Source organism: Oncorhynchus kisutch, linkage group LG6 (assembly GCF_002021735.2).
Source record: "Oncorhynchus kisutch isolate 150728-3 linkage group LG6, Okis_V2, whole genome shotgun sequence".
NCBI classification, from domain to species: Eukaryota; Metazoa; Chordata; class Actinopteri; order Salmoniformes; family Salmonidae; genus Oncorhynchus; species Oncorhynchus kisutch.
Genome location: NC_034179.2, coordinates 65,232,736 through 65,253,542, shown reverse-complemented (window position 1 = coordinate 65,253,542; position 20,807 = coordinate 65,232,736). Strand labels below are relative to the sequence as shown.

Below are 20,807 nucleotides of genomic sequence, written 5' to 3'. Positions count from 1 at the left end.
CTTTTGCCAAGATAATCCATTCACTTGACAGGTGTGACATATCAAGAAGCTGATTAAACAGCATGATCATTACACAGGTGCACCTTGTGCTGGGGACATTAAATGGCCACTTTAAAATGTGCCGTTTTGTTGCACAACACAATGACACAGATGTCTCAAGTTTTGTGGGAGCATGCAATTAGCATACTGACTGCAGGAATGTCCACCAGAGCTGTTGCCAGAGAATTGAATGTTCGTTTCTCTACCATAAGCTGCATCCAACGTCGTTTTCGAAAAATTGGCTATAGGTCCAACCGGCCTCACAACCACAGACCTTGCGTCACCACACCAGCACAGGACCTCCACATCCGGCTTCTTCACCTGTGGGATTGTCTGAGGGGGTGAGGAGTATTTCTGTCTGTAATAAAGCCCTTTTGTGAGGAAAAACTCATTCTGGTTGGCCCTCACAGGCACACCTATGGCTGCACACCTGCCCAGTCATGTGAAATCCATAGTTTAGGGCTTGATGAATTTATTTGAATTGACTGATTTCCTTATATGAAATGTAACTCGTTAAAATATTTGAAATTGTTATATTTTTGTTCAGTATAGAATCAAATGGCTGTAGCAGCTCAGGGTTGTATATTACCTATAGAGTACTATACAATGATGTTATTAGAATAGAGACAATTAATTCTCAATATGTATTCCTAAACATAGGTCATTCATCATTACATTGTTCGAAGGAAATATAGATTGATGAGTGAGGTCAGGTCATACAGTACATAACACTTGCTACTCATTTAATATAGTGTGTTTGGTGTATAGACAGCCTTTACTTGAAGCAATCTCTCTAATCTAGAGGCAAGACTGATACATTTGTTTACATGTTAAAACTGTGCGTTTTCCGTCAAGTGTGGTGTTTACCCAGTTATCTAGCATTCTGAGAACCTTATGTTTCTTAGAGGATGGTGACAGGGTGGTTGTCCTATGGATATTTTGCGTACAACCTTCCCACAACTTTATGGGAATGGTGCAGGATAGTCGCTTGGCTTTGGAACATTCTTGACAAAAAAAAGTAATTTTAATGTTTCCTAAAAGTTCAAATATGGTTTGATTTAATAAAAATTTTGGCAATGTTCTAGGAACATTTTCCAACTGGTTTGACATTTGGAATATTCTCAAATAGTTTAGAGAACATTAAGAAACAATGTTATTCTGTGGGAATTTCAGTACTTCAGCATAACGTTTCCTACAGGTTTCCTCATGGTTCTATTTAAATTAATGTTCAAGGAACGTTAAGAAATCTTTCCATAAAAACCACAAGAAAACATTAACGTTCAGAGAACGTTCCAAGAAGGTTATTTAAAAACCTACATACAGTTCTCAGGATCAACAAAACAATCTCTATCCTCTATCTTGTTCAGTGTGTTCAGGTTTGTTGACCTCACCCAATAATTAGTCACACCTGATCTTAATGAGCTCTTGTTTCCTTTGAAATGGGATCTGTTTGAACAGACTTAAATGAACAGCTTGGGTAATATGCCTGCATGCTGTGTGTTGTGAACCCCTGATTGCACAATGAATTTCCCTGGTGGGACATCAAGAATGTTTAGTTTTTTTACTTCCAGGTAATCATTAATGGATCAAATATGTCTTAAGAATTCTGTGATGAATTCAAAATTCAGACTGACTTAACATATTAAAAGGAACTGCGGATGTCTGTCAACACTCCAACACAGAATACATGGATTTTAGTTTTGTGCAGGGGCTTTGCTAGGGCATTTTTTCATGGATAAATTCAATTATGACTGTTAGAAATATACTAATACAATCAACCTCTTTGGTAACCATGAGAGGTTATGGGGCCCTTTGTGCTTGCCAGTAACACTCGTTGACATTTAAGATTAGGGAGGACGATTTCTCTTTTTTTTTATGAGCATGGCCTTATTTCTATTACAGCAAATTGTATGACTGTCATTCATATTCCATTGACCCAGTTCAATGTAACATCAATAGGTTTAGGGTACTACATGATACAAAAATGTCTCTATATCTATCATGAGGTTGTAATAATCTAGCTGATCAATGAAAGTTTACAACATAGGTACACGGATCAATAGAAAAAATTGAGTAATCAAGGTGAGACAGACAGTGATACATTCAATACCGCCACTCTTGCCTGCATCTAGCTGATCTAAGGTGTAATCATTAGTCCAACAGTTGCAAACAAGAGTTTCTATTTGACAAATTCAGGTGTTTATCCTTGTTTCATTCCATTTGCTTCAATTAAAGATATGTTTTTCAACAGAATTCCTTGCCGCTTCTACGCGCTCTCCTCCTCTCACCTTTTCCATTCACTTGTGGACTTCAGTGGTCTGTGGCCACTGAAGCCAAACCTTCAAGCCAAACCTTCATATCATAACCTCTAACTGCTACACACAGCCTACATCATTGTCACCATATTAGCTAATGTCAAAGCTAGTCAACATAGCTACTAGAACTAACATGTTAGGAAACCCACTACTATCATGCAGTATAGGGTTAGAAGTATACAGTTAGAAATCAGTTTTGCAGTTACACTGGCTGACCGCAGAGGCAATAAATTAATAAAACCAAAAGCTTACCTTTACTTGAAAGAGTTCTAGTGTTGGATAGCCATACTTAGCTAGCTAACATAGCTGCATTCGCTAGCTACAGTAAATGAAAAAAATAATAATAATTAAATATGTGACTCGTTTCATGTAACTAGGCATATGTCGCAAGTCACGACTTCACAGTAGAGCTATTTTAACTTTTTATTTTTGGGGGGGGGATCAAAATGCGTTTTTTGGGCCGAAATGCCTTCTGGAACATGTGAACTTTCATGTGCCTTAATAACAAACTTGAATGCCATCTGTAAATATGAATAAAATTGTTAAATTATGAGCCTTGTTGGTTAAGCCACAGAAAGCAACCTTCCCACTAGCCATGATTGGCTGAGATAATGAGTGGGCTGGACATGCCGAGAGAGGAGTTCAGATTGGTCTGCCATATAGAAGACTTTTGTCTAATTGAGCTGGTCAGTCTTAGTAATCCTGTCAAACATGGCTTTATAAAAAAATGTATTGTGTAGTGGAGCTGCGTAGCTCTCCAATTTCTGGAGGACCAAGTTTTGAAATCAGTGGAATTAGAGTATGATAGCTAAAGAGATGGAGAAAACACCTGTCTCCCAATTACATCTTCAAACAAAGGGCAACTGTGGCATGGCATCCATGACAGGGAGGGGTGTCCATCATGCATGATGTTGTATACAAGTAAGCTAGTCTAGCGTTAGCTAGCTACATTTTCAGATATTACACATTTCTAATTATGACAGAAAGTGGTTTCATTTCAAGCTTGTGTACTGTTATCTACAGTTGAAGTCAGAAGTTTACATACACCTTAGCCAAATACATTTAAACAAAATTTTTCACAATTCCTGACATTTAATCCTAGTAAAAATTCCCTGTCTTAGGTCAGCTAGAATCACCACTTCATTTTAAGAATGTGAAGTGTCAGAATAATAGAGAACGATTTATTTCAGCTTTTATTTCTTTCATCACATTCCCAGTGGGTCAGAAGTTTACATACACTCAATTAGTATTTTGTAGCATTACCTTTAAATGGTTTAACTTGGGTCAAACGTTTTGGGTAGCCTTCCACAATCTGCCCACAATAAATTGGGTGTATTTTGGCAAATCCTCCTGACAGAGCTGGTAAAACTGAGTCAGGTTTGTTGGCCTCCTTGCTCGCACACACTTTTTCAGTTCTGTCCACAAATTGTATATAGGATTGAGGTCAGGGCTTTGTGATGGCCACTCCAGTACCTTGACTTTGTTGTCCTTAAGCCATTTTGCCACAACTTTTTTTCTGAGGTCTTGGCTGATTTATTTTGATTTTCCCATGATGTCAAGCAAAGAGGCACTGAGTTTGAAGGTAGGCCTTTAAATACATCCACAGGTACACCTCCAATTGACTCAAATGATGTCAATTAGCCTATCAGAAGCTTCTAAAGCCATGACATAATTTTCTGGAATTTTCCAAACTGTTTAAAGACACAGTCAACTTAGTGCATGTAAACTTCTGACCCACTGGAATTGTGATACAGTGAATTATAAGTAAAATAATCTGTCTGTAAACAATTGTTGGAAAAATTACTTGTGTCGTGCACAAAGTAGATGTCCTAACCAACTTGCCAAAACTATAGTTTGTTTTCAAGACATTTGTGCAGTGGTTGAAAAACAAGTTTTAATGACTCCAAACTAAGTGTATGTAAACTTCCAACTTCAACTGTAGCTATCTAACGTTAGCTGGCTGGCTCCCTAGCTGATGTTATTATTCGTATCCAAGAGCTTTTTGCTTTGCTAGTTAAAGCCTAATGTTAGCTACCTGGTTGGTTAGCTCCCAGCATATTCATGCAGCGTAGGAACGACATGATTTGGCACTATGTTCATTGTTGTTTAACTAGCTAACTTTAGCTGGCTGGTTTGTTAGGTAGCGTTACGTGACGTGTGTGATCTTACACGTTGTTTACCTAGCTAGGTTCCTTGTTTACTTAGCTAGCTACATGTCTTAAGCTAAAGTGTACAACACATGTCGAATATGGCCGGTGTCAGTAAAGGTCTGCAAAAAAGCATAATGAAATTGTTGCAAGCAGAGCTGGTTAGGCTGTTTTCATGTTATCCATAAGTAAACAAATCATCGGCCAGAGCGTGTGTGCTCTGAACGCTCTGAGGGCGAAACGAGATGGGTGGGGCTAAAGCTTAAGAGGGTGTGAACAATGTTGTATGGGTGTAGACAATGAAGAGTTATTCACTAGATAAGAAAACATTCCATTCCAAAACAAGGCCATTTTCTCAAAAGTGAGATTTCAAGTTTATTAACTTTCAAAGCATAATTACTTTCCCATTGTTCCTCAACAATGCAGTGTATGATATACCATTTTGTAGCTCTGAGTCTCTACTTTTATCCAATGTAAAAACCACAATTTCAAATTTTGCTACATAAGACCAAATCCAGGTGGTGAGTCACATATAGCTATAGCTCTCTCTCTCTCTTGCTTCTCCATTGTTTTGTTCAATTTTGTTAAACTATTGTCTTTCTCTCTCTTTGAGTCAACTACTCAACACATTTTATTCACTGAGGCGCTAGCTAGCTGTAGCTTATACTTTCAGTACTAGATTCATTCTCTGATCCTTTGATTGGGTGGACAGCATATCAATTCATGCTGCAAGAGCTCTAACAGGTTGGAGACGTCCTCCAGAAGTTGTCATAATTACTGTGTAAGTCTACGGAAGGGGGTGAGAACCATGAGCCACCTAGGTTTTGCATTGAAGTCAATGTACCCAGATGAGGATGGAAGCTAGCTGTCCTCTGCCTACACCATAGTGCTGCCCTACAGAGTGCTGTTGAGGCTACTGTAGACCTTCTTTGCAAAACAGTGTGTTTTAATAGATTATTTGGTGCTGTGAAAATATTTAATATAGTTTGATCTAAAAAGGCTCACTTTTTTTTTAGGTTTTACTATTTTTAAGAAATAGGAGGACCTTTGCCAACCCCAATAGACGAGGGACATGACTTATTCAAGTAGCGTTTAAAGTTTGGGAATCAACCTACTTGCACTGGCCCGATTTGACTTCCCTTTAATTTTCTGTCTGTAAAGTCAAGTTTCTTCTGGTCTCTGTTCAACAATTCAAAAAAACAATGTTTCTTATGCATCGTTTTATAGGAAAAGGAAGACATTGTAACCGTTCAAAAGTTTTCTATCAATATCATTTCAGATAAAAAAAGTTTTATAAAAAGACAGAATAACAGTGTTTATGAGTGCTTTCAGGTCTTTTTCTCCCACAACTACTAGCGGGGTGTTTTTCTTTCGGCTTTGGAAGAAGGCCTAATTTGACAAAATGCAGGACATCAGACTGCTTCTTTGTTTTGGCATTTCTATTCCATTTTCTCTTCATCATTTGGTATTTGAACAGCAATTTGTCATGCCACCTGCTGTGTATGACTACATCTATACCCTATTTGACATTTCTTCAGGCTAACAATGAACCTTTGACAGAGAACATTTTTGAATAGCTGTTCCATGCTCTGATGAAACATAGTCATTACCTTTTTGAGAGTTTCTAGTATGTTCTAGTGCTAGTCTATTACAATTATTTTGGATGGCAGGGAATGGGTACATCAAGAGATGTAACTGAATATGAAAGTTGTCATAACACAGCAAAAGGATACAACACTGAAAAATAGTGCCCCATCCTTTTGTCTTTGCGAATCGCTCCAATTTAAGACCTTTAAATACCAGCCCCACTGACCCATTACCCTGGTTTTAAACTTCCAGTCTTTTACCTTTTGAAGCTGGCCTGTTGTCACTAGCATCCAGACTAGCATCCAGACAAGACTAGCATCAATCTCTTTTACTTGATTAATACTATATGGTGCATTCGGAAAGTGTTCAGACCCCTTGGTCTTTTCCACATTTTGTTACGTTACAGCCTTATTCTAAAATGCGTTAAATTATTATTTTTCCCTCATCAATCTACACACAATACCCCATAATGACAAAGCAAAAACAGATTTTTATAAATGTATAAATAATGACAGAAATAACTTATTTATTTATAAGTGTTCAGACCCTTTGCTATGAGACTCAAAATTGAGCTCCTTGTTTCCACTGATCATCTTTGAGAAGATTGGAATCCACCTGAAGTAAATTCAGTTGATTGGATATTTATTTTTATTTTATTTAACCAGGCAAGTCAGTTAAGAACAAATTCTTATTTTCAATGACGGCCTAGGAACAGTGGGTTAACTGCCTGTTCAGGGGCAGAACGACAGATTTGTACCTTGTCAGCTCGGGGGTTTGAACTTGCAACCTTCCGGTTACTAGTCCAACATTCTAACCACTAGGCTACCCTGCCGCCCCGATTTGAAAAGGCACATACCTGTCTATATAATGTCCTACAGCGTGTCAGAGCAAAAACCAAGCCATGAGGTTGAAGGAATTGTCCCTAAAGCTCCGAGACATGATTGGGTCTAGGCACAGATTTGGGGAAGGGTACCAAAACATTTCTGCAACATTGAAGGTCCCCAAGATCACAGTGGCCTCCATCATTCTTAAATGGAAGAAGTTTGGAACCCACAAGACTCTTCCTAGAGCTGGCTGCCTGGCCTAAATGAGTAATCGGGGAAGAAGGGCCTTTGGTCAGGGAGGTGACCAAGAACCCGGTGGTCACTCAAAGAGCTCCAGAGTTCCTCTGTGGAGATGGGAGAACCTTCCAGAAGGAAAGCCATCTCTGCAGTACTCAAATCAGGCTTTTATGGTAGAGTGGCCAGACGGAAGCCCCTCCTCAGTAAAAAGGCACATGACAGGCCGCTTGGAGTTTGCCAAAAGGCACCTAAAGGACTTTCGGACCATGAGAAACAAGATTGTCTGGTCTGATTAAACCAAGATTGAACTCTTTGGCCTGAATGCCAAGCGTTGAATCTGGAGAAAACCTGGCAACATCCCTACAGTGAAGCATGGTGGTGGCAGCATCATGCTGTGGGGATGTTTTTCAGTGGCAAGGACCGCTAGACTAGTCAGGATCAAGGCAAAGTACAGAGAGATCCTTGATGAAAACCTGCTCCAGAGTGCTCAAGACCTCAGACTGGGGTGAAGGTTCACCTTCCAACAGGACACAACCCTAATCACACAGCCAACACAATGCAGGAGTGGCTTCGGGACAAGTCTCTGAATGTCCTTGAGTGGCCCAGCCAGAGCCTGGACTTGAGGAGACCTGAACATAGCTGTGAAGCAATGCTCCCCATCCAACCTGACAGAGCATGAGGATCTGCAGAGAGGAATGGGAGAAACTCCCCAAATACAGGTGTGCCAAGCTTGTAACGTCATACCCAATAAGACTTGAGGCTGTAATCACTGCCAAAGGTACTTCAACAAAGTCCTGAGTAAAGTGTCTGAATACTTATGTAAATGTGTTATTTCCTTTTTAAAATGTTTAATACATTTGCACAATTTTTTTGTGAGTTTTGTAGTTATGGGGTATTGTGTGTAGATTGATGAGAGAAAGAAAACGATTTAATTCATTTTAGAAGAAGGCTGTAACTTAACAAAATGTGGAAAAATTCAAAGGGTCTGAATACTTTCCGAATGCAAAGTACATTATACACCAATCAAATGAGTTACTGCATGTTGATGAGATTGACCTCATATTACCTATTTTAATCCAATCTATACTCTTAGAAAAGAGTTCCTAAAGGGTTCCTAAAGAGTTCCTAAAGGGTTCTTTGGCTGTCCCCATAGGAAAAACGTTTTTGGTTCCAGGTAAAACCCTTTTGGGTTCCATGTTGAAAGCAAAAGGAAAGGGAGTGGAAAGTGAAAACATGGAAAGGGTTCTACATGGAACCAAAAATGGTTCTTCAAAGGGCTCTCCTATGGGTACAGCGAATAACTTTTTTAGATTCTAGATAGCACCTTAGAACATTATTTGCTTTGATTTAAATAGTCACCCCATGGCCCCGACTCCCAGCTCCCTTATCCTAAAGAAATCGCAGTACCTCATAACCAAGGCCATGCGGACTACAATGCGTTTCGTAATTCTGGGTGGGCTCCCAGGTGCGGAAATGCAGATCCCTCCGTTTTCACCTCAGTACCAAGGTGGCTCTTAATGCTGGAAAGAGCTAATATGTGTAAATCTTTGTGATGATGGGTAAAATGGAGGCAGTTTGCTGACCCTCGAGAGAGGCCCAAAAAAACAGAGCACCAAACCACTTTGTCATATCATTGTTGTGTCTTTGTGGCATGGACTTGAATCTTAGGCCCACCGTGAATTATTCATACATTGGCTTTTCCTTGTGGGTAAGGGGTGAGGTTGGGACAGGCTATTATTGGAGCATCATAAGATGGGTCTAGCAATATAGTACAGATGTAGAATCTTACATTTGACCAGTATTGTTGTAGCAAAATGATCCTGCAGCAACAGGATTTGAATGTTTAGTCCATAATGTTGCTTGATCGATGGTTAGGCTATTAGCTGGACAGAAGTAGGCTAAATGAAAAAAGTAATACTGTTAATATAACCCTATTTTAGTGCAGGTTTTCAGTGAATTTATTTAAATCACAAAGCTCATCTGCATTTCCTGCAGCAAAGAAGAAATAAACAAAAGAGTGATCAAATTAAATCCTACACCTGTTTGGTTTACAGTATTGTTTTCTATATGAGTTTGCTACTATGTGAGAAGATGGTCTGGATTATAATCAACTGGAAAGTGTCGTTAAGGCCTGTGGGCTGAGGGCAGGGTCGACGACAACAACCGTGTCCTCACAAGCACCACCAGAATGACACACCAAGAAGACCTTGAAGGAGGCAACCATTGGCATGTCATGAAAGGATAATTGAACAAGGGGCCAGTGGTATTTTTGCAGGGCCTTTGGGTAGAGATCTTCAGGCAATGTGGCATTAATGGGAGTGATTCCAAGCAATATTCCTATTCCCGCTCTGCCCCCAGGGAAAGTAGAGCTATTCCGTGTTTGTTTCCAGGCTTGCTGAGATTTCACCCTAGTTAAAAGATTCTGACATGTGGGTACCTCAACAAGACTGTAATGTGCCAGTGCCGCAGGCTGAATAAGTCTTAAGACAGTGAAGAGGCTGCTCCCAAAACAAACCAGCAACGACATAGGGATAAACACATCCATATTCATGGAGAGGAAAGTAGACAATAGATTAATCTGTGTGCTCTCTTAGTAAACAAGAAACTGCAAGTTGTTCGTAGACTTATGTCGGAATAATCTCGCAAGATTCAAATTACATAACACAGAAGTCCATTTCCATTGAGAGGATTCTAGTCTGCTTTCATCAGACTGGTAAAAAATAAATAATAATAGGTTGCGTTTTGTTAAGCATTCTAATGTTGCTGTGGGATATATAAAATAAGTTCAGCTCTATCCCTTTCACAGTACTTCAACCTGCAGTGTGTGTGTGTGAATTGTGAACCCTTTACTTTTGAACAGGAGAGATGGAGTAGAGGGCAGGAGCAGTGATTTCCTGATAAATGGCTAAGGCCAAGATCTTTCCCTCACATCTTTTAATCTTGGCAACCAGACAAGACTGGACAAACCTCTGGAACCAAACACCATCAGAAAGCTATAGAGGTGTAGACTGAAGGTGCCCTTATAGGCTGGTTTAAAGCCAGTTGTTCATGTTGAGTGATATAGGTTTAGGATTAGTGGTATGTTGTATGTATGTTGTATGTTGTATCAGCATTGGTTACGTCTCAAAGTGCATAAGTAGCTCAACTTGCTCATCCATTTGAGTATCTATCTAAGTGGTTCCAAGGCAGGCCTGGCGCCATGAAGGTGCAAAAGGAATTGGAATATTGTGCCCCCTCAGTTTTGTATCCCTATCACGTTTGAGGTAAGACCCAGATGCAGGCCACGTCGAATTAACAACAGTTTATTAATCCAAAGGGGGAAGGCAAAAGACAGGTCAAGGCAGGAAGGTGTCAATAATCCAGATAGGTGGGGCAAAGGTACAGGACGGCAGGCAGGCTCAGGGTCAGGCAGGGCAGAAAGGTCAAAACCGGGAACTAGAATACAGGAACAATCGAGAGACAGGAACTGAGGGAAAACCGCTAGTCGGCTTGATGAAACAAAATGAACTGGCAACAGACAAACAGAGAACACAGGTATAAATACACAGGGGATAATGGGGAAGATGGGCAACACCTGGAGGGGGGTGGAGACAATCACAAAGACAGGTGAAACAGATCAGGGTGTAACAGTCCCACAATCTGCCATCTCCGTCATGCCCAACCGATTTGTTGTGTATGCTTCATTCATGCAACTTCCTTGCATGCATCATACGTCATACACATTTTACCAGTTGAAAAAACACATTTGTGTTGCAGCCTGGTGATATAGGAGGTAACCAACCCGAGGAGGGGCCTGCAGCCGCCAAGACTGAACCTAGCAGCAGCACCGCCAGGATATTACAAGCACTGATGCCTCCGTTAGTGCCTGACGACCTCGGTGATGAGGAACCAGCGCAGGTTTGTTTGGGGAAATACCCCCTGCCTGTACTGTGGGAGAAAACTGGCATTTTGTAGCATGTGGTTCAAAGGCAGAGAGTCGCTGGAATATTCCTGCAATGCAGATGCAGCTTTCTGCTATCCTTGTAGAAAATGTAACATTGTCTCCAATGCTAACGCCGATAAGGCATTCACCGAAATTGGATATAATAACTGGAGACATGCCATTGATAGCAACAAGGGACTGGGGAGACACTGATAAAGCAATGAGCATTTGAAATGCATGGTATTTTGGACAGAAAGACAAGCAAGGAATGCACAGGAAGTGGAGATTTCAACACTTGTGAATTCTGCACAGCTTCCATGAAATTGTATGTATTTGTCATCAATTGTGGACTTTCTTGCTGTCGACTAGCTTCCTCTCAGGGGAACTTTGGATGTGATGGATGCAAGAGGGGAGGGGGCGGTGGACTAATACTGGCAATGTTAGATTATGCGCTCAGGAAAGACAAGGAACTTTGCTAGTGCCTTAAGTACAATTCCCCGCAATGCCACATACACATCTCATGACATCCAGAACGAAATAATTGGGCTCATGAGTGAGGTAGTCACAGAGGAAATTGTGAAGGAAGTAGGGGAGTCATGGTACACACTTAAAGTGGATGGGACTAAAGACCCAACCGGGTGCGAGAACATTTAATTGTACTCCGTTACGTGGGCGAAAACAACCGTGTTTGTGAATGGCAACGCGTAAAGAATGTGATGCTTTATCGCTGACTAACTTGGTCCTGTCAGAGCTAACAAATATTGGCCTTAGCACCAAGAAGATTCTTAGTCAATGTTATGATGGTGCCGGTGTGATGTCTGGTAAACATGGGGGCATGCAAAAGGTAGTGCAAGCTAGGACAAGCTGAATCGGGAAGCGCTGGGTGTGCATTGCTTTAACCACAGGCTGCATTTAGTCATAGTGCAGGCTATGTCCTCTGAGGGTGCACTGGATTACTTTTTGAATGTGTGTAATTCCCTTTACAAGTTTCTCAGGAAACCAACTGTGGCTGCGCAATATACATAAGATAAACTGAAACGGCTGCTTGAGCAGCGCTGGACTGGTCATCTGGCCACGGTGAGTGTTGTTATAAAATCTCTGGACAACATTACCCAAGCTGTTTCCGAGCCGAGTTTCAGATTCATTGCCCCCCCCCCCCCCCCCCCCCCCCCCCTCCCCCTAACAAGTTACTTCAAAATGAAGCAACTGATCTATACACTGGCATCCGACGCCCACAATTCCATGGAAAAACTGCGACGTGACAGTGAGTTTGATGAGTTATGGGAGAAATACAATCACATGGACACCCCCGCTCCAAGCAAACCGCAAAGAGTAGTAATCTGAAAGAATGTGGTCGAAACATCAATGGGCCAGCAAGAAGAGGATAATGCACTCTGGATGCTGTACTGGGAGAAATGTCAGCACGATTTAACGAACGAAACAGCCAACTTGTTGAAACCTTTATGGATGTGGAAAAGGTGAAACCACTGCTGGACTTAATCTCAGGAGACTTTGTGGAAGCTGAGTTTGCTGTAGCATGCCAGTTTCTACAGAATGAAATTGCCCAACCTGGAGAAGAAAAATTGACTACGCAGAGCATTTTGGATAGATACTCCGGGCCTCAAACAGCAATTCCTACTGTGATGATGGCATTGAAGCAGGGATTAACATTTGGAGCATCGACGACAACTGGCGAGAACTCTTTCTCAACATTTAAAAACGTATTCAGTGAGCACAGATGGAGCATGTGGCAGGAGGAAAGCGCAGCTGATTCAACTGGCATTTGAGAGGGATCTTACAAGCAAATTCCGTGGGGAGTGGAACGAGAGACTGCTGAGGAGGTTCAACACAGAATCAAGGTGGCTGCAACTCTTTTGAATCTGGGTAAGAACAGGCAGCCTGGATGGGCTTGTGTTATTTTGTTATTTGCTAGCTTTTGGAAATCAGAAATAGGTAATAGGTGTAGACGTGATTTTCTTTATTAGTGTTGCTGCCATGTCTACTGCTTGATTTCTGTGATGTGATTGGAAATGTTTGGTTTATAATATAATCAGATTGTTTTTAATGTTGTTTTCTATGGTAGAAGAGGTGCTTTGCATTTCATTGATGAGGGTGGGCAGACCTTGACCAATGGTTGAGTAACAATGTAGCTATAGTGTTGCCATAAACAACTTGTTGCTATGGAATACTAATTTCTCTATTATCATACGCAGCAAAGTATCGCACTCTTGTGAGAAGACAGTTTGATAGTTGCGTCGAAGCTGCATTGTACCGATAAATCGCGGTGGTGCAAACATTATTGTTTGCTTTACGCGATTGGAAATGCATTGTATTGGCATGGGGAAGTGTTATTACAGTAACTGCATTGATGGGTATTGTACATAACTTGCCCCCTAAGTCATTTCTGATGCCCCTCTTGCCAAGTTAATCCTGCCGCTGGGCCTGTTCCAAGGGCAATGTAGTTCGTTTTTTTTCTGACAAGGATTTGTTCAACTTTTCAAAACAATACTGTAGTGTTGTTTTAGGGCATGCGAGTGTGATTGAAAGAGAATCCCCACTAGGAAGTCAAACTTTGGGAAACTGTTGTGTATGCATTCCAAAACATGGACCCAGTTTCTAGCCATGTCAACACAAATTGACAGTTTATTCGATTCATATGATAATGGACAGTGGTGGAAAAAGTACTCAATTGTCATACTTGAGTAAAAGTAAAGACACCTTAATAGAAAATGACTGAAGTAAAAGTCAAAAAGTCAAATATTAATTGAGTAAAAGTCAAAGTATTTGGTTTTAAATACACTTAAGTATCAAAAGTCAATGTAATTGGCCAAATATACTTAAGTATCAAAAGTGAAAGTAAAAGTGTAAATAATTTCAAATTCCTTTTATTAAGCAAACCAGTTAGCACAATTTTTTTGTTTTTAATTTACAGATAGCAAGGGGCACACTCCAACACTCAGACATAATTTACATACAAAGCATGTGTGTTTAGTAACTCTGTCAGATCAGCGGCAGTACGGATGATCAGGGGTGGTCTTGTCACGTTCTGACCTTAGTTCCTTTGTTTTGTCTGTTGTTTTAGTATGGTCAGGGCGTGTGTTGGGTGGGTTGTCTATGTTAGTTTGTCTATGATTTTCTATTTCTGTGTTTGGCCTGGTATGGTTCTCAATCAGAGGCAGCTGTCAATCGTTGTCCCTGATTGAGAACCATATTTAGGTAGCCTGTTTTCCATTGTGTTTTGTGGGTGGTTATTTTTCTGTTTAGTGTTGTACCTTACAGGACTGTTCGTTGGTTGTTTATTGTTCGGTTTCAGTGTTCATTAAAATATTTAAAATATGAACACTTACCATTCTGCACCTTGGTCCTCCTCTCCTGGTGTTAATTGCTAAGGTGTACAATTTTACTCTACTGGTGTAGACTTTCACTCAGTCAGTGTAAACATCACAACCCCACCCATAAATTCAGTTTCTGTGTTCAAATTTCCTCTTTTATCGACACCATTGTTGGATCAACAAAATCCTAATGTGTTCCCCACAAAGGTGAGTTTTAAACAACTATTTCACTGATATTATTTAGCATTTTGATACATGGTTGTCAGACTGCAGTGTAACATAAATAGTCTAACGGTTTTGAGTGTGTGTGTGTGTGCAGCTAATGTTAGAGTTGCTAGCTAACTAGCTCACCCCTCTCCTGTGCAGTTAGTCTGCTCCACGGTTCCATGGGCGCGTCTCATTTCAACACCAAGCTTTTTTCGCCTCATGCTAGTTTGTTCTCTTTATTTTGGCTGCTTACTATATATTGAGGACTAATCTGATTAAGGTGAGTTAATCAGAAAGCGTCAAATATCTGATGGTGAAGCAAAAAATTTACGTTTGTAAAATCATTCTTCAATTCACTTCAAATCAAATCGATTTTTCATTGCTTCACTTTTTTTGTACAGCTAATAGAGAGCATACTGGGGAAAAAAAGCCTGGTGGAGGTTGTCATCAAGGAATACTCCAAAACTAAAAGCCTGGTGGAGGTTGTCATCAAGGAATACTCCAAAACTAAAAGCCTGGTGGAGAGGTTGTCATCAAGGAATACTCCAAAACTAAAAGCCTGGTGGAGAGGTTGTCATCAAGGAATACTCCAAAACTAAAAGCCTGGTGGAGAGGTTGTCATCAAGGAATACTCCAAAACTAAAAGCCTGACTGACCTCACCAGTTGAAAGATGATCAACGTTCTTGTTTTCGGCGATGACAGAGACTCATGGGTAAGTTTAAAGGAAAGATTCCAAATAAAAATGGTTGAGTGTTACTTGCTCCCATATCTGCTGAATGTTAAAAATGACTTCTGTATCAGTATCTCAGTCACATAATTGGTTAAGCTACTGCTGACCATCCACTGCTATTGGTAGAAGATATATCTTGTATCAAACTCGATGGGCATGATACTGATTAAAAAAATCACTCCTGATATTTAGCTGACTGGGGACCAGTGCTGCTTGTGGAGATTCTGATTGCTGCCTAAACATAACATTATATTTTTGCCAGGACATCACCACCGTGCAGTGTGTGAGAAACGTTTGCACAAGGCATTGTGTCCTTGTTCCCATACCTGAAGGATCCCTACATCACAAATGGATATGTAAGTATACATTACAACTGCGTTTAATTCGTCTGGTACAGTATCTGAGCAAATGGGACTTGGTTATTTGTTTTTTCTTTCAAGATTTGTAACCATGTTCATTTTCTTAAGGAACATTATTACGACCCTAATAGTGGAGAAGTGTACCTCTCGTATAGAATCAAAACCATTCAGAGGAATTTGGCTTCATCAGAGAAACGACCCACTCAACTATACTCTGGAGTGCCAACTGTTGAGAGGGAGTCCAGTCCATCCACTTTGGCTACCCTGAGTGTAGACCAGTGCTGAGAGGCCATGAAATTTACCTTTGAGTACAGGAAGAAGATGACCCACGACCCGGGTAAATGCTCCACCATCCTAACTGAATTTCCACGCTTTCTGGATGTGAAGGGCTTGGTAAGACTTTTTGAATTAAAACAGTTTCAAGTTGTATAAATCGCATTTAAGCTCTAGATGTCAATTTAGGTTGGCCAGTAATAGTCGTTCAAATAATGTGTGGGCTGGTGATTTACTCAGACTCTGTTTTGGAGGTTGAAGTGGAATGTTTTTGTCTTATTTGTTTCAGATTGAACAGGATTTTATGCTGCTGTTTGGAGAGCATCAGACAAGTTTTTGGAGAGGTGGCCGACTACATGCAAGCAAAATACCATCATGCTAAGCAAGGCCACTCAGGGAGCTGAACTTCAGGAGCTGATCCAGATGGCAGAATCTGCAGTTGATGAGGGAGCTGACACGAATGCTGATGGTTAGATGATCATAATTGATCATTTATATTGCAAATAACTCTGAAATGTTAATGTCACTGATGGAATTTACCATTTTAATCAGGATCTCTTTGTTTAGGATGGGACGATGATCCTTCGTCCATCCTTCTCCTGCTCCATTTGATTCTTCCTTCATCACAAGGCCGAAAAAGACCAGGCAAGATGTCTGCATCCCAAACTGAACGGCATCTTGTGATATTCCAAAAGGTTTGTATTGGCATTCTTATTCTTGGACAGTGCTGCAGCCGTTATGATGAACTAATTATGGTGTTCGTTTTTGTCGTCTTCAGGCAAGAACCAGTATCCAGGAGCACCTTGATGTGATTGACCAGAGCCGCCAACCATGTCGTCTTGCAGTCGAGACCAGGAAGAGCAGCATCCACGCTTACTTCTTCCTCCTGGACAAGCGAGCCTTGCCGTGCAAGTCAACGAGCGCTCTTGGTGCCTTCGATGAGCTTTACAATACAATACAATGCTGCGCAACATGTACACCTTCATACAGACAGCGTATACAACAGACATTGGGAAGGTTAAGGAGACTCCGAGGGTTGCTGAGCTCAGAACTAAACTCCTGTACTAATGCTGATTAAGTTCTAATGATATGTTTAGTTTGCCATGCTAGTCATGGAAGTACCAACTTGTTCGTGAGGCATCTCAAGTTGATGCATGGATTGTGCCCTGGTAGAACTCGTAGACTAACATGTGGTCAAGCAGATTGTGGTCAAGCAGATTGTGGTCAAGCAGATTGTTGTCGTGTATTTGGTACATTTTCAGGCTTCAGGAAGCAGTTGAGAAGGGCACATTCTGGAGACTCACATTTTGTTAAACACTAACTTGGATGTTAGTACAGCCATTGTAGTGAGCCAAATAATGCTAATTTCCCTTCAAATTCTAGTTGTAACCATGTTGTACCAATATCTAACAAAAACACACTTGATATGTGTACGTCTGCTATTGCACAATTGCAGGCTGCATGTGTTGGTCAGATGACTGTAAATAGTTTTGTATCTTCCATGGAAGAAGCAGTTCAAGAGATACTGGGTCAAGCTAAAGTGACTGCTCTTACACGTATATCTTCAAAAGACACAAACTGTCAGAAAAATCCAACATTCTTTTCAGGATATTGAAAATCCTTGCACATTGTTGAATACGGTATGAAAACGAAGTGCTTATTTCATACAAAAATGGGGAACAGTTCAACCAGTTGAGAAAGTCCTTGGTGTTAGATTTGACAATAGAAGAAACAACACTACTGGAACTTATGATCAAATAGTCATAACTGATACATTTTCTCACGTTCCAACTCTCCAGACATTGCAGTCAATTTTGAAGAACCCAAACACAAGTGGCATGTTTAACTAGGGGCACAATTTTAAAGATGGAGTTTACTTTGATTTGGAAGATGGACTATATATGAAGAGACATCCTCTCTTTTCTAAAGAGAAAAATGCATTGCACATTCAACTCTTTTATGATGACTTTGAGACTGCTAATCCATTGGGATCAAAAATGGGTATTCACAAGTTGGGGGGTATAAACTTTACTTTGAGAAATTTTACCCCAAATTTTATTACATTTTGGTAAATATTCACTTATGTGCACTCTTCCATATAGTAAGCGATTTGAAAGTGCTTGAGACTGAGGGGATTGAAGTTCCCTTCTTCAGTGGTCGTATACATGGCAGTATCGTCCAAGTAACTGGAGATAATCTTGGTATACATTGCCTGTTTGGTTTTGTGGAATCTTTTAGTGGTCGTTTTTGTTGAGGTTTTTGCCTCACCGAGAAAGTGGATTTTCAAACTGTTCTCTGAGGATGATCCAAGTGTGACTTTACGAACAAAACACATGCACTCAGACCATTGTCAAACTATTCAGTCAAACCCAACACTACCTCATGTGTACGGTGTGAAGCATGCTTACTTACTGAACTCTCTGCAGTACTTCAATACGACAGACACTTTTTCCGTTGATATAATGCATGACATTTTAGAAGGAGTTGCACAATTTGAGGTAAAACTTGTCTTACAGTAAGATGATAAATACTGGCAGCTACTTCTGTTACTACTACACATTGTAAATATTGACTATCTGTCTGAAGCAGTTAATTGCTGAACATCATAGGCTTTTCAAGTATCTGTTTCCTGACAGAAATCTGTTTACCGAAACACCACTTCACGATACAATATCCTCATTGTATAAGGAATATTGGGCCAATTCTTCACTCGTGTATGCGCTACAAGGCAAAACATAATTGTAGAGTTTTAAGAATGTCACTATGAACTTAGCCAAGGAACACCAAAATCACATGGCATATAATTGGGCAACGTTCAGCCAGGATAGACTAGCTTCAGATCAAGGCTTAATGACCTGAAAGAAGGCCATGAGATCGCTGCCAAGTTGAATGTCTCAGTGTGCACAAATGTTTTGTCAGTTAAATGGGTAAAGCCCCATGGTATAGAATATAGTCTTGATTTGGTCATATGTGGTGAAGTAGCCATTGAAATGCCAGTATTTTACAAGATTACGGCTATTGTTCTGAAAGAGGAAAATGTTGTTTTGGGTTGGGTCAGCTCTTGAAGCATTATGTTTTGATCATTTGCATGCATTTACAGTTGTTTTGAAGCAAAGTCCACCATGCAAGATATTTCATGTAAATGACATCATGTACCACAAACCTTTTAATTTGCTCATGTCATATGGAGCAATCAATTTTCTTGACTACATTGTCCCCTACTGTGACTTGATAACAGTTTAAGCCAGGGCTGAGACTTATGGATAGGTTGTGAGAAACATATTTGAATGTTGAAACAGCTTTGCTTGAGTTTATTGTGAAATTCCAAGTGATTTTACAAAATATAATTTCCATTTACATGGGGGAAGAGTAAATTAACACTGAATAATAAACACATTGTTACTCTAATGGGAGTCACCCTAGATCAATACTAGTGAGTGTCACTATAACACTCAAAGTGTTGATTACCTCTTTGTGTTACATTTTATCAATGCCGGCCAGGTGTTGATTTAACACTTTCAAATTTACTGTGTAGTACTTTTAGGTGTCAGGGAACATGTATGGAGTAAAAAGTACATGATTTTCTTTAGGAATGTAGTAAAGTAAAAGTTGTCAAAAATAGTAAAGTACAGATACCCCCAAAAACGACTTATGTAGTACTTCAGGATGTATCAAAGAAACAAATGAGATAAAAATGAAAGAGAACATGAAGGAAACCATAAAACTATCACATTTTGTCAAATGGAATGACTGTGCCAGTTAAACAAGCAAGCTCACCTCCCACACGACGTCCATTGAGCCATCAAAGAAGAGAGGGGGAAGAAAACATGGATTGAGTGTGGATTGTTTATGGATCGGGGAAAAACACAGGCAGGGGGAGAGCTGAGCAAAAACATGCATGGCACCATCCGCTTCCATGATGCATTCAGATGCTCCCCGTGACTGACTGACATGCACGTGCACAAGCAGATTCACACGGCATGTCTTTCTCTCCACACATTCTGATCCAACGCAGGGGACCTCTCTTCCCTTTAACATTTTTCATTGTCAGTTGGTTTAACAAAATATAAAAATGAAGTTTTGCCCTCTGGGGGAGCTTGCCCATTCTCCATCTGCCCAGGGTGCACTTGTTACATTTTGGATGTTAAAAAATATGTAATGAAAAGAAGAAACCACGTGTTCAAGGGATGGCTGCCAAAAGGAGTTTTAACATTATGCAGTTAACCTCCTTATTGAATGTAATGATGCTTTCCCTCAACTTCCCCCTCAGCATCTTATATTCTCTTAGAAAAAAGGATTCCAAAAGGGTTCTTCAACTATCCCTGTAGGAGAACCCTTTTGGTTCCAGGGAGAATTCTTTTGGGTTCCACATAGAACCCTTTAGTGCAAGTTCTCCCACTTAAAAAGATGAGGCCTGTAATTTTCATCATAGGTACACTTCAACTATGACAGACAAAATGAGTTTAAAAAATCCAGAAAATCACATTGTAGGATTTTTAATGAATTTATTTGCAAATGATGGTGGAAAATAAGTATTTGGTCACCTACAAACAAGCAAGATTTCTGTCTCTCACAGACCTGCAACTTCTTCTGTAAGAGGCTCCTCTGTCCTCCACTTGTTACCTGTATTAATGGCACCTGTTTGAACTTGTTATCAGTATATACTGTAGAACCCCAAGGAACCTTTTTTTGAGTACAGATATCACAACAATATAAAAATCTGTCAACTGTAACATATCTTTGTGCTTCTGTACAACTAAGGAAACCTGTCATCACTATATCAGGGCCGTGTCTCCCTTTTTAGCTGGTGTCCTCTAACATCAGGGTTCAAGGG

At 40.3% G+C, this 20,807-nt stretch overlaps 1 long non-coding RNA gene across 1 annotated transcript; it reads left to right on the top strand.

Annotated features, from left to right (window-relative positions):
* Positions 1-15,011: 15,011 nt before the first annotated feature.
* LOC116374449 (uncharacterized) lies at positions 15,012-19,514 on the top strand. The gene is made up of 6 exons (XR_004210374.1): positions 15,012-15,323; positions 15,604-15,697; positions 15,809-16,093; positions 16,263-16,442; positions 16,541-16,668; positions 16,752-19,514. It is a non-coding gene; the product is annotated as an uncharacterized LOC116374449 (long non-coding RNA).
* The last annotated feature ends 1,293 nt before the right edge of the window (positions 19,515-20,807 follow it).